The sequence below is a fragment of the Heloderma suspectum genome, chromosome 4 (assembly GCF_057233095.1).
Source record: "Heloderma suspectum isolate Gila_16-S chromosome 4, 16-S_ref, whole genome shotgun sequence".
Lineage (NCBI taxonomy): Eukaryota > Metazoa > Chordata > Lepidosauria > Squamata > Helodermatidae > Heloderma > Heloderma suspectum.
In genome coordinates, this window is record NC_139461.1 from 209,668,219 (window position 1) to 209,682,790 (window position 14,572).

A 14,572-nucleotide genomic window follows, 5' to 3' on the forward strand; every position below is an offset into this window, starting at 1 on the left:
CCCGTGACTGACTGGTTAGAGAGATGGTTTGGAAAATGGAAACACCTAGCAGCCTCAATCCTTATTTCACTTGTAGTGATGATAGGAGTTTTAGTGTTATTTGGTTGTTGCATTATCCCCTGCGCTAGAGGCTTATCCCAGCAGTTAATTGAAACCGCTCTGTCAAAACAGATGCTCTTGCTTTATTGTGCTGATAAAGAAACTCCGTTTTAAATGCTTTAAGACGTGAATAAAGACTTAAAGGAGGGAATTGTTAGAAAAAAAAGGAGACTCCATAACCGTTGGCGTCTCAAGTTACGTAAGAGCCCGAGTGGCGGGAAAATATAGGCGGAGCAAAAAGGGAATCATACTGACGCGCTCATGACTAACGGCTTGGTAAGCTGATAGTGACTGTTTATTGGATATTAACTTAGTGAGCCGATGTACTAACTGTTTCATTGGTTACTGGTAAGAACAATAGAAGCAATATGATATAAAGGGCTTTTGCACACGTGTCTCGGGGTCCAGACTGCTCTGCACCCGTTTTGCAAAACGTTCAATAAAATAGTGTTGGATCCACTGCTGCCTGCCTGGCATTCTTTTCTTCTAAACCGAAAGCAAGGACTTTTTATCTAACAATTCTCATGAATCATCTTAATACTTTTTACATGGAACACCTAAAATCAAATGTCAAGTCACATTTTACACCCTTGTCTATGGAATGCACCATAAAAATCCGCTTGGATCCAGCATGGTGTGCCACAATGTGCTGCATAAGCTTTGATCAGAAGCACGGTCCTCATGATTCCTGCACGCAAGCCCCACCTTGTAATCAGAATGATATAAAAACCTTTCTCTGAAGCACAAGATTGAAGGGATCTTTATGTTTTTTGGAGACATGTCCACCATCTCATTATAGCTCACAACCACCTGCAGGTAATCTAATACAAGTAGGGATGTAGAGATTTTTTTTAGATCCTTTCTGCCTGTGTTTGTCAGGTGTCTTTAATTTCGTTGGCCACTCATTGATGAAATTGGATTACTTCCTACGAGAATTATCTTTCACTTGTGCAAAAGCACATTTTCACTAATGGTCATGAGCACTAATGTGCATTAACACATTATTGCAAGTATGCATTAGCACAAATGAGCAGTGATGGAAATGTCCCCCAAAAGTAAAAGAATGGTCTGGAAGTCCACAGGGTCCATGCGGAAGATGCTGGTTCGCAGCAGAATCTGCAGGCCAGATAAAGAGAAATCTGAACTCATTTGAATCCACTGCAGATTTTGCCAAAATCCCTAACTAAAAGTATGTTATTTTTTTCCTCTGAGCTTTTCCTGATTAGAAGTGGCAAGTCAGTTAACAATACAACATAAATTAGCAATACAAGATCAACAAATACAAAATAAAATAATAATATACAAAACAGCACCAACATATTATTGTATAATAATATACAAAAGAGCACCGATATCTGTAAAGAGAGCAGATATACAGCTTCAAGGGGATAAAATCACAATTTCAATTATCATTAAAAGCCTGGTGAAGAAGAATGCTCTTCACCATTTCTCAGAAGGTGGAATGAGAGCAGACCAGGCACAACTTCCACAGGAGACAGTTTCAAAGCTTTGTTGCCAACACAGAGAAGGTCCTTTCTGTTGTGCCAGTGAAACGAACCTCAGACAGTGGCAGAATATGAAGCGGAACCCTTCTTCCAGATTTTAAACAGGTGGGCTTGATCACATGGAGACACATGATCCTTCACATAATATTGGTTGAGGCTGGTAATGCTTCAAAGATCAAGACCAGCATTTTGACTTTGGCATGGAAACATAGCAGGAGCCAATGCAGCTTAAAAAATATAGGAGCAATTTGCTCCAGAAAATTAGCTCCTGACAGTAGCCTGGGAGCTTCCACCAGTCTAACTGGATGGCTACTAGTTTAACCACAATATGAGAGGAAGAAGAAAAAAATCAGTTGACTGCTGGTATGCAACATTTTCTAATTTCTACATGACATGGGGCAGAATCCAATGCAGTCCTTATGTGTGTGTCCAGCCCCACCAATTTTGTTCCACATGTGGCCACTACCGGTGATTTAGCGCTTCTGGGGTCAACCCAAAATGAGCGGAAACACTTGTTTCTGGAAGGGGGCAGATCAAGGGATCAGACCCAGCAACCTGTCCCCTTCCAGAAACAAGCATTTCCTCTTGTTTGGGGACTTACCCCTGGAAGCGCTAAATTGCTGGTCCGCAAGTGGTAGGGGCCGCCTGTGCAATGGAATTGGTGCGACTGGTCATGTGCAAACCAGAATCAGCAGCCAGTTCCGCTAGCGTATGGGCAGCACTAGATTCTGCCCTTAGACACCAGAGTTTAGGAAGTTCAATCCTGGAAGGTCTCCAGGGCACTGTCTATGGTCAGAGGACTTTCGGTTTTTATGACCCAAGGATGTGGATAAGTGCTTGTTTAAGCTGCCAAAGCACCCTTGCTCTTCGTGGCTTATTACATCCAGAACGGAGGGGGTAACTGGCTGAGTTTGAGAGGTTATCAGTTCTTCCCTACTAGTCAGAGTGGTGAGACCACTTCTGAAGTAAGCATCCCTGGATCCAGCAGATCCCTTTGATATCAATGAGACATGTTTTCCTCGGTGTAAGTGCCGTGTGCAGAAGAGTCTATTTGTATCAAGCCAAAGTTATCTTTCCAAAATAAAAATACCATCCTATTTTTCCATATCACCCTCTGCCCGAGTGTCACTGGATGTCAGAAGGGGCCAGGGGCTAGGTGAGCAAAGCCCCTCCAGCCAGCAAAACCACCAGCACCTGTGCATGTCCATGAGGCAGGGCGGAGGGGGGGTTGACAGCAAAATTGAATCCCACCCACACACCCTCTTTTGGCATTGCAGGGTAGGCTGGGATGTCGTAACCCCTCAGCCTTTTATTTACATTGCAATCCTATGTATGTCTACCCAGAAGTAAGCCTATCAACTTCAGTGGGACTTAGTCCCGGGTAACTATACTATTTACACTAACAGGATTGCAGCCTAAAGGTGACCTTGTCTGGAGGGCGGGGCAGGGGTGGAGGAGAGAAAAATTAACACGCACACACATGGTGGTGTCTTCTGGAGAATGATGTCCTGATCCCCAGGCATGAAGGAGTCAGCTTTTCTTGTCTACCTTAACTTCGGGGGGGGGGGGAGGGTGTTAGAAAAAGTTCTTGCTTCTGGTCAAATGAGAGGCCAGGCAGGCGACAGTGGAGCCAACAAAGTTTTACTGATCATTTTGCAAAATGGGTGCAGAGCAGTCTGGACCCAGAGCGTGGCACACCCAACCCTTTTATAGCCACCCATAACAGCTCAGTATTTTTCTATCAGCTCTCTCTCTCTCTGCGCATGCTCTCGGCTTAAGCTGACTCATTGGTCACGTGACATGCCTACGTGACCGAGTTACTAGCTACTTATGGCTTCCCCTTTTTTATCTAACACTCCCCCCTTTAAGGCTTTACTCATGTCTCACAGCTTGATTTTGGCAATGCGTATCCCCCCAAGCGTTGGGATGTTGAAATAGACGCAATGTACAATTTAAGGCGCTCAGGGCTGTCCCATCCCAATGGGAAGGGCAACACCTTAGCTATGGAACGGCCAGCTGCACACACAAAACAATTGGATTTATTTAAGGATTTTGCGGTATACTTGACCCATTTTAGCCACATATTATCTACTTCGGTGCTTACTCTATGCCCGTATCGAGGTTTCTGAGGATGCTTTTTTACCTCAGGAATCTCTACTACAGCGGGTGAACGGAGTGTGGCATCTTCGGGTTTTATTTTAAAGCTATCAAGCTTAAACCCCTGAGGTATTACTATCTATGTTAATGTTTCTTTAACTAGCATTATCAACATTACCCATAACACCTGCTTTATATTACGGGGGGGGGGGGTTGTTGTTGTTTTTTGTCTCTGTTTTTAGACTGTAACAATTCGAACCCGAGCTTTTTCCAGATGTTGAGACTTATATATTACAGGCAATTGTGGCTCCCAGTTGATCTCTTTGCTTGTGTTCCTGACAGCTTCTGGGTGGGTGTCAGGAAGCAGAGGGCTGTTGTCTCTGCCCGTGTCCCCCTGTTCTGTCTGGGCAACAGGAGGAGGCAGGGGCCTCCGGAAAGGTTTTATTTGACTACAGTGAGTCCACTTACTTGATTTTACAAGTTTTATACATGAGTGACTAGTAGGTCCCAATAAGTAAGGCCCTTCCCACCTTTCCTTTAGAGCTTCTTTATTTCACTTTTTCAGCAGCACCTCGTCCCCTGGTTGGAATCGGTGGACTGGTTCATCGAACGGTAGCCTCTGGAACGGCACAGAGTAAGCTCGTAGCTGCGAGAGAACAGACTGCAGAGTAGTTAATTGCCCCCTCAACATCTGATCCCCCAATTCCCATTTAACTTCTTCCCTTCTCCCACAATGCACCCGGGGGGGGGGGAACCCAAACATTAATTTAAAGGGAGAAAGTTTTATCCCTTTCTTGGGCATTCTTTGAACTTTTGTCAGGGCGACGGGCAGGGCTTCAATCCACGTGAGCTTCTATGGTTGGCCCTTTCAACTTGGCCACTCGCTTGGGGTCTCCAGGGTCAATGGAGATGCCAGTCTATCTTGTCATTTGACATACAATGACGAGCAGATATCTGTAACCCCTGCAAGGTGGCCTTTCAGCAAAATCAATCTGGACCCTTTGGAAGGGATAATATGCCCAGGGCCTCCCCCCCTTTGGGCGGAGGAGGTGGTTTTGCAGAGTTAGTTTTCTGGCAGATTTCACAAGTTGATGCTAGCCGATGGGCGCGGACTGTCAGACTTGGGGAAACAAACAGTCTTTTACAGTACTCAATCATGGCTGAGGCTCTTGGATGTCTGAGGGAGTGATACTCCGTGTTCTCGCGCCATTTGCAGCTCAGAGGAGGAATATGTAGGTGGGCCCTCCTGCTCTGGTAGGACTAGAAATACCCCTTGAGCTGCCTCTCGGGCTGCTCTCTTCGCTGCCTCGTCTGCTTTTTGATTACCTCTCTTCTATTTGTCCTCCTTCTCTTTTCCGTGGGCTTGGACGTGGATGACGGCTACTTGTAGGGGCAGTTGAAGTGCATCAAGGAGATCGACTGTTAGGCCCCCATTGGCCACTGGGGACCCGCTAGCCATGAGGAAGCCTCTTTCCTTTCATAACTGCCCATGGGTGTGTACGATGGCAAAGGCGTTTTTGCTATCAGTGTAGATATTAACTCGCTTTCCTTTTCCAGCTTGAAGCACTCTCGTTAGGGCCACCAATTCGGAAGATTGGGCGGAGAAATGTGGTGGTAGCCATTCTTCACGTATGCTCTTGTCTTGAGTGACGACTGCCGCCCCTGTGTACCGCTTTCTGTTTAGCATGTAATTGGACCCGTCAGCAAACAAATCCTCGGCCCCTTCAATTGGCTCGTCTTCTAGGTCAGGTTGGCCTTTTGTATCTAAGTCCAGTATCTTGAGGCAATCATGATTGGGTGGTCTGGGCTTATTTGGGCCCTGGAGTATTGGTAGTAGTGCAGCGATGTTAAAGCTGGAACAAGCTTTAAAAGTGAGGTTCTCATTTAGGAGTAGGCTTATCTCATATCTGGAGTGCCTGGCAGGGTTGAGGAATTTGCTTCCTCCTCCGGATCCCAGGATCTGCAGCACACCGTGGGGGACCCAAATTTCAGTGAGTCTTCCCATTGTTATTTTCTTTGCCTCTGTGTTGATTGCTACAATGTCTAAGACCTTGGAGTAATATCACACGGGCCTCCAGGCCGGCCCTTTCTTCTGGCAGAGAACACCTGAAGTAGGGATGTACAAAAGGTACTTACCTTTCGTGGATTATGTTGATGTGAGGGGGGGAGGTGCTCCGTCCCTCCCCCCGGAATCCTGGATGGGGGGGAGGCGCTCCGTTCCTCCCCCCCCCCCGGAATCCTGGCTGGCCGGCTGTGCTCCGCAGGGATTCTGCAGAGCCGCCGGCCAGCTCCGCCAGCAACCGGACATCCGCTACGCTATTTACGTTCCCCTTATTTTCGCTGTCTTAGTCTACGTAAATCTTGACGTAGACTAAGACGTGCCAAAATAAGGAACGCAAATGGCGGCGGCCATGGCCGCCGCCATTTGCATTCACGCGTTGTTGTTGTTGTTTTTTAAGTCAGCCGTGATAGGCTACGTAAACATTTACGTAGCCTATCACGTTTTTTTTAAAACTTAGCCATGATAGGCTACATAAATCTTTACGTAGCCTATCATGCTTTTGGGGGTTTTTTTTAACTGGAAATGGTGGCGGCGGCAGCCGGTCGGAAGACCGGCCGCTGCAGCCGCCGAACCGCCGCCACAGCCACCGCCGCCGCTGCCAGGAAGATCCGCCCCAGATAAGTCTCGTCCCGGGGGGGGCGGGGGGGCAGACCGTTCCGCCACCGATTTCGGGGGGCCAAATGCGCTAGCATTCGGCCTCCCCGAGATCCGTGGCGGAATTCTCTGACATCCCTACCCTGAAGCTATCCCCTTGTTTTCGTAGCCTAAAGGGTCAGTTGGGGTTCAGTATAGCCAGAGCGGGTGGATTTATAAGGGCAGCTTTGAGACTGAGAAAAGCCTTATTCATTTTGGGGGGGGGGGTCCATCTCCGCTCTTTTAGTTTGTCTTTCTGCAGCGCCTCATATAGTGGTCGCGTTATTTCTCTATACTCTGCGATCCATAATCGGCAGAATCTAGTCAGTCCCAGGTAGGCCCGTAGTTCACGAGGAGAGGAGGGAGCGGGACAAGTGCGGATAACCTCGACCCTGTCTTGGCTCAAGCTTCGTGTTCCCTTCATTAGTTGATATCCGAGAAACTTCATGACTTGCCGGACTAGCTGCACTTTGTCTCTGGACACCTTATAGCCCCCTTCAGCCAGATGATTTAGAAGGGAGATTGACCCTTCTAAACATTCGTCCTTGGTACAGGACGAAATCAGGAGCTCATCACAATACTGCAAGAGATTTATCTCAGGTTGTTGGTGGACCCACGGCCCTAAATTTTTCTGAAGCTGTTGGCCAAAGATGACTGGTGAGAGGTTAAGTCCCTGGGGAATTACTGTCCATGTAATTGAACCTTCGCCTCATCTTTTGGGTCCTCCCACTGAAAGACAAATAACGGTCTCGAGTCTGGATATAGTGGGATACTAAAGAAAGCATCTTTTAGGTCTATGACGGTAAACCACTCATGACTTTCTGGAATTTTTGTCAAGAGAGTGTGTGGGTTTGGCACCACAGGATAGGGGGCTTCTATCTGCTGGTTAAGGAGGCAGAGGTCCCTCTCCTCTGCATGGGGTTCCGGCATGGAGTTTAAGAGTGCCATCTGATAATTACTACTTTGCTGTTTGGAGAACCGCACCTCCATTTTCCCATCTGAGGTAAATGCAATTTCGAGTTGGAGTTTAGCCAATAGGTCCCTCCCTAATAATGCCACCGGACAAGAGGGGGTACAGATAAACACATGCTCTAAATGGGTGTTTCCAACCTTAGTGAGGAGTGGTCGGGACAAGGGCACCTGGGCGGCTCTCCCTTCAATGCCCATTATGGTGGTAGTCCCTCCTGTTCCTCCTGGTGGTCGAGTAAGAGGAAGGATGGACAGGACAGCCCCGGTGTCTATGAGGGCATCGTAAGGACAGCCCCCAACCTTAATTTTGACCATGGGGTCCTTCTTAGCCTCTGTTATGGCCAGGAGGGGGCCGGGCCCCAGTCTGTCCTAGTCCAGACTCCTTGGGCTCCTCCCTCGGCGTCATCGCTCTCTTTTCGCTTTAACGCTTCATATTCACATTTCTAATGTCCAGTTTTCTTGCAGAAGGCACACTGGTCCTTCTCGAGGGGAGGCCCCTTTCTCCTCCCTTTCCCTCTCTTCCCCTTTAAACACCGCTGCAATAAGCTTTGCCTTCCGCTTTTTGCGCACTTTCTCTTCTTCTTCTTCTTCTTCTTCTTCTTCTTCTTCTTCTTCTTCTTCTTCTTCTTCTTCTTCATATACTTTTTGGGCCACTTCCACTAACACCCCCCTCTTTATATTAAGCACATTCATCTCTTTTAAACGTGGCTTTCTCCGAGTTTCAAAATCCTTCTTTAAACCTTTGTCTGCTTAATCAGGGACTTGCCCTGTGACTGCCATTGCAATCAAAGCTGCATTCTGTTTGACCTTTTTTTTTTTCTGCCTTTTCTGCTTCACACTATTGAAATCTAACAGCATGACTGAAAAACATTTTTTTCATCCTAGGGCATGGTGGAGCAGATCTAGCAATCATACTGTTCCTCCGGCTGCATAGTTAGGACCCATCAAGATCAAGGGAAGGGCATTTTTATATATGCAAAAAGTTTTAAGCCACCATTTTTGCATCGGCAACTCCATACTTCATGAATTTTGACAGAGTGTTAGGCTTGCCTCTGAGCATATAGAGTGTCTAGACAGTTCAGATTTTGAGAAAAAGCTGGAATACGTGGGACAGGAACTTTCTCAGGCTTTAGAAGCACAGCTGGGCTTAGAGGTGCCACAGGAGAAGGAGGGGGGATTTTTCTTTCTCACTTCTTAAGAGAATTTACTGCCCCCCCCTTTTCTAAACGGAAACTAACTTTCGTAGTTTCTTCTTTGAACTTTTTGGAGGCTGTTTCCTTTGTAGTCTGTGAATCTCTAGCAATTTGCATCTGTATGCTTCATTAGGGTAAACGAAATCAAAGCCTTGGAAATACAGCTTTTTATCTGAGTGTTGAAGTTACAAATTAAACTGTGCACTGATCTGATCACAAACACACAATCTACAACAACGGGAGTTTAAGGCTATGACAAGCCTTACAGTACTGTTTATGGCAAGTCTTTAACAGTCTAAAGTTTTAATCTATGTGCAGGGTGCCTCTTAAAAGTTTAAACAATAATGGATCCAAACAAAAAAGCTTTGGGCAATAAAAACGGGATGCTTTTGGTAAAGGCTCTCTGTCTCTTCATTAGTTCAAAAGGGGAAGGTGTAACCTTACACTTCTTTTAGATTCTTCAACAGATAAGAGCAAGGACTGCTCAGCTTTCTAGCTGTGATGCTTTAACTTCAGCAATTCTTTTGCAAGTCTTACTGTTTCTATTAGGTCCTTACAGACATCTTCTAGTGGGGCCAGGCACCCCCACCCTTAGCTCTGCTCTCAGTAGACTGGCGGAGATAAGCTCACACAGACCCAGACATTGCTGTCTCTGTTCTTTTAATTCTGCCACAGTCTTTAAGACTTCAAACAAAACTCTTTCTTTAGAGTTTACAACTTTTTTTTTTTTTTAGCTGTTCTCCATGGTTATCAACAATCACTTTATTATATATCTTGGACACAACATTTTTTTCAGCTTCCTCCAGTTGGCCAGCCAACACTAAATGTCACCCACTCCCCATTACAAAACTTTATGAGCTCGTCTTTTGTCATCTTGACACCATAATCTAACTTAAACTTATTCCAATTGCGCAAACAACATCCCAAGGGTGTCTGAGACTTTTCTTCAGGCCTAGAGTGGGACCCGCCCATGACAGCAGTGGTTTTAGCTAACAATTCATATGCTTTGCCCTCCTCTAACCCAGCCTGTCACCGGGGTAGAGAAATGCAGATCGAGGCTCCTCACTCGCTTCGCCCTGAGGCGTCTCACACAAATCTCGACACACACACACCACTGTGCCGCGAATTCCCAGAATGTAAGTTGTCACTTACCCTGAAGTTTTAGTACTCCACCTGCAGCTGCGTCCAGCTGCCTCATGGATCCACTGTCCATACCTTAAAAGAGTGCTCTCGGTATCCCTTACAATGGCATTGGTCCCCGAGCGTCTCCCCGCCGCCAGGGAGGGGAAGGCAGTATAAGTTAACTGCCTGTGGCCATTTCCCCACCGCGGCCCCTTGGCTCGATGCACGAGAACGCGCCCCAGAAGGCACAGTCCGAGTCACGGCACCAAATTGTTAGAAAAAGTTCTTGCTTCTGGTCAAGTGAGAGGCCAGGCAGGCAACAGTGGAGCCAACAAAGTTTTATTGATCGTTTTGCAAAACGGGTGCAGAGCAGTCTGGACCCAGAGAGTGGCATGCCCAGCCCTTTTATAGCCACCCATAACGGCTCAGTATTTTTCTATCAGCTCTCTCTCTCTCTGCGCATGCTCTCGGCTTAAGCTGACTCATTGGTCACGTGACATGCCTACGTGACTGAGTTACTAGCTACTTATGGCTTCCCCTTTTTTATCTAACAAGGGGATAGAGAGTTAACAGTGTGGTGTAGTGGTTAGAGTGATAGACTGGGACTTGGGGGACCCAAGTTCTAGTCCCGACTTGGCCATGAACTCTACTTGGTGTCTTTGGGCCAGTCACTGCCTCTCAGCCTAACCTACCTCTCAGGGTTACTGTGAGGATAAAATAGAGATGAGAGGCTTCTGTGTACATCCACAGACCATTTTTAAAGTATCACTTAGGACAATTTTGTTCTGGACCCCAGGTGGAAACAGTTTGTCAATTAAAGCATACAATTATGACAGCAATGAATATTACTACTACCACTACTGCTACTACTACTACTATTACTATGCATTGAGGCTTGAGTCTATGGAACTCTCTGCCACAATTTGTAATAGCATTTACAATGAGACCTCACCTGCTGCCTCAGCTATAAAATCTTTAACTGCAGCCACCAAAAGAAACCCTCTAACTGTAAATGGAAGTCAATATTCTGGTCCTTATGGCATAGGCCTTGGTATGCATTCCATGGCATTCCACCCCATCCCATGTCCTGAAGTCAAGTCATCACACTCCATTTCCCACCCACCAGCATTGGCAGACATTGATGTGCATAACGCAGTGTAGAACATGCACCATGCTGCAGGCGAGAGAAATGGTTGTGAAATGTGAGGGGGCCTTTAGGCAACAGGAAAAAGTCAATGAAAATTGAGCAGAGGTTTTAGGAATGAGAAGACAGTGAAGGAAATGAATAGTGGGAGTTGAAAGTTTTATGGCTTAGTTCAATGAGAGGGTTTAGAAAAGATTTTTCTGGTCTGTGTATAAAAATCAATAGAGTTTGTACATCAAAACTGAGGTGTTGTGTCCATAATTATTTTCAATACGATCTTTTGACAGTGCTGTAACCAATTATCATGTGGTTAATTTGTGACCCTGTGAGAATCAGGTGAGTCCATGCTTTCGTGCTATTGAGGAGCCATGAAACAAAAGATCCATGATTTCCATGGTCAGCTTCACAGGCAATAATGTGATCTGTGATTTGATGGTGGGGGATCCCATGTAGAAATCTGGAACACCCATGAGGATCCAGAACTCGGACCCAAGCTTTTCACCATAGTTGCACCACGAAGTTCTGGACCAGTGATTTCTATAGTTCGGTCCCTGGACACAGACGTGATCTGTGAATTGATGGTGATTTTGCAGGGGAATCATGAGTATCCAAGGCTCAGATCCATGTTTCGTGGCATGGCAGCACCACAAATCAGTGGATGCATGATTTTCATAATGAAATCCATGGACACAGAAATGATCTGTGATTAGCTGGTTGTTTTGGTGGCATCTTATGTAAAAAAAAAAAACAAAAACAATCCATAGGACACATGTCCCAAATCCATGTTTTTATGCCATGGTGGTTCTGTGAAGCACGGGAGTGTGACTGTTATGGATTCATGTTTTTACATCACGCTTGCTCCATGAAGTATACAATCAATCATTTTAATACTTTGCTCTGTGGCCATGGATGTGATCTGTGATGTAATGGTGCGCTTGTGGGGACATGATATTAAAATCAGAAGACATATAAGGAACTGCACCTTGAATCCATTTTTTTCTTGCCATACTGGATCTGAGAAATATAGGATCCATGCCACTGACACAGACTTGCTTTGTAATTCATCTATGATTTGGATGCACTACATATAAAATCCAGATGATGCCAGCCCTGGTTAGTACTTGGATAGGACACCACCTGGGAATCAGGCTTCCTGCACTTAGCAGGGGGGTTGACTCGATGGTCTTGTAGGCCCCTTCCAACCCCATGATTCTATGATATATATGATATATATCGCATAAATGGTTCACACCATTTGAGGTAAAGCAGAAGATCTGGGATTCTTAGTGTGCATACTTGGACAAAGATGAGTTCTGTGCTTTGATGGGGGGGGGGGACCCAATGTAAAATTCAGAGGATCCATATTGAATTGTCATCTTATCCATGGTTTTATAACATGACGGTGCTATGAAGCCCCAAATTTTTTTTTTCTGTCACTCATTCCCTGGGCATAGATGTGTTCTGTGATATAATGGTGTTTTGGGAGCCTTTCCTTGTAAAAATCATGAGGATCCCTGGGGATGCCTGCCTCGGATCCAGGTTTTTGAGCACAAGGCTGTGCTCACAAACAGAGGATCCCTGCTTTTTCTGGTTCAGTCCATGGAAGCAGATGTGCTGTCTGATTTGATTGTGGTTTGGGGGACTTGCTTTGTAAAACTATATGAAATCAAGAGGATCCTTGCCTCGGAGCCATGTTTTTGTGCAATGGCCGTGCCCATGAGTGGCCGATCCGTGCTTTCCATGGTCCAGTCTACAGAGGAAGATGTAGTCTGTGATTAGATTGTGGTCTGAGGGATTTTCCCTGAAGAAATCATGAGGATCCCTGCAGATCCTTGCCTCGGATCAAGTTTTTGCACCATGGCTGCACCCACAAAATCCATGATTTTTCTCATTCAGTCTGTGGAGGCATATGTGTTCTGTAATTTGATTGTGGTTTGGGGAATTTGCTCTGTAAAAATCATATGAAATAAAGATGATCTCTGCCTCAGATCCATGCTTTTGTGCCATAGCTGAGGCCATGAGCAGTAGATACATGATTTTTCTGGTTCAGTCATAGAATCATAGAATAGTAGGTTTGGAAGGGGCCTACAAGGCCGAGTCCAACCCTATTCTCGATGCAGGAATCCAAGTCAGAGCATCCCTGACAGATGGCTGTTCAGCCTCGTCTTGAAGGCCTCCAGTGTGGGAGAGCCCACCACTTCCCTAGGTCATTGGTTCCATTGTCATATTGCTCTAACAGTCAGGAAGTTTTTCCTGATGTTCAGACAGAATCTGGCTTCCTGTAACTTCAGCCCATTATTCCATGTCCTGTATTCTGGGATGATCAAGAAGAAATCCTGGCCTTCCTCTCTGTGACAACCTTTCAAGTACTTGAAGAGCGCTATCCTATCTCCCCTCAGTCTTCTCTTCTCAAGGCTAAACGTGCCCAGTTCTTTCAGTCTCTCCTCATAGGGCTTTGTTTCCAGTCCCCTGATCAGCTTCACATCCATTGAGGACGATGTGCTCTGTGATGGTGTTTGGGAGTAAATTTCCTCTAAAAATCATGAGGCTCCCTGGGGATCCCTACCTTGGATCCCTCTTTTTGCACCATTGCTGTACCCATAAAGGCGGATCCATGATTTTTCTGGTTCAGTCCACAGAGTCAAAAGTGCTCTGTGATTGGATGGTGGTTTTGTGGGTTTCCCCTTTAAAAATCCCATGAAATCATGAGGATCCCTTTTTGATTTCCTGGATCCTTGTTTTACCCAATGCCCCTAGAAAGTGCGTTCAAGATTGCAGTCACAGTTGGCAAACTAACAGCATAAGTCTGTGTCTGTGTCATAAAATGCCAGTCCCATTGACTTACCTGGGGCTTATTCACCAAGAGTGCTGTTTTTTGCATCTCCAGCAGGGACAAAGCCTAGCTCAGTGTTTTTGGCTAACACCTAAAATGCCTAGGATGTGACTGGAAGGGTGCAATCCTGTGCACACTTACTTCGGAGTAGGGCCCATTGAATTCAGGGCCAAACTTGGCATGGTGTTAAGTATGCATACCAGGCTGTGAGACTGAAATGGCTTTCCGGTAGTTTAGGTTGCTTCACTCTGATGACATTTTATCCTAGGGTAGGATAAGCCCTGTGCAGACCATCATGGGTGAATGCCAAACACAGGTCTATTTTGAGAGGTGTTCATAGGCAGTGGACAGCTGCATATATTTTCTGGTAGTGCAACATGATTTTATCCTTCTAAGAAGAGGGGATTAATATATAAGTTTACATGGATGAGTTCGTACATCCTTGAGTTCTGCCCACTAGGTGGCATAGTGTGGAGGGTGGGTGGGGGAGTCAACACTCACCCCCTTCACTGTTGTCCTGATCTGTGCTTGTAATTTCAGGGTGTTTAGTAAACTGATCACAGCAAGCTGTCAAAGATGTGAATAATTCTGTTTCAGGGGCTTGTAATAAGATTGTAATAAATCCTTCACCACCAGAGGGCCGGATTGGGGCCCCTGGTGGGCCAGACTTGGCCAGAGGTTCCACTCCCTTGCTGCTGAGTGAGGGCTTTGACAGGAGCACCAGCCAGACTAACTGGAAAATCCCCCAGAGACCTCTGGAATCCTAAAATCCATTCTCCTCCAGGGGTGGACCATACTAATAAGTATAGATGGGAATTGCAGTGTGGGTGGCTGGGGTGGAGGAAGCTGCTGAAAGACTCTTTTCTTTCAACAACACTGTTGTTCTCAGTGCAACAGCATCACATGGCTATCCCT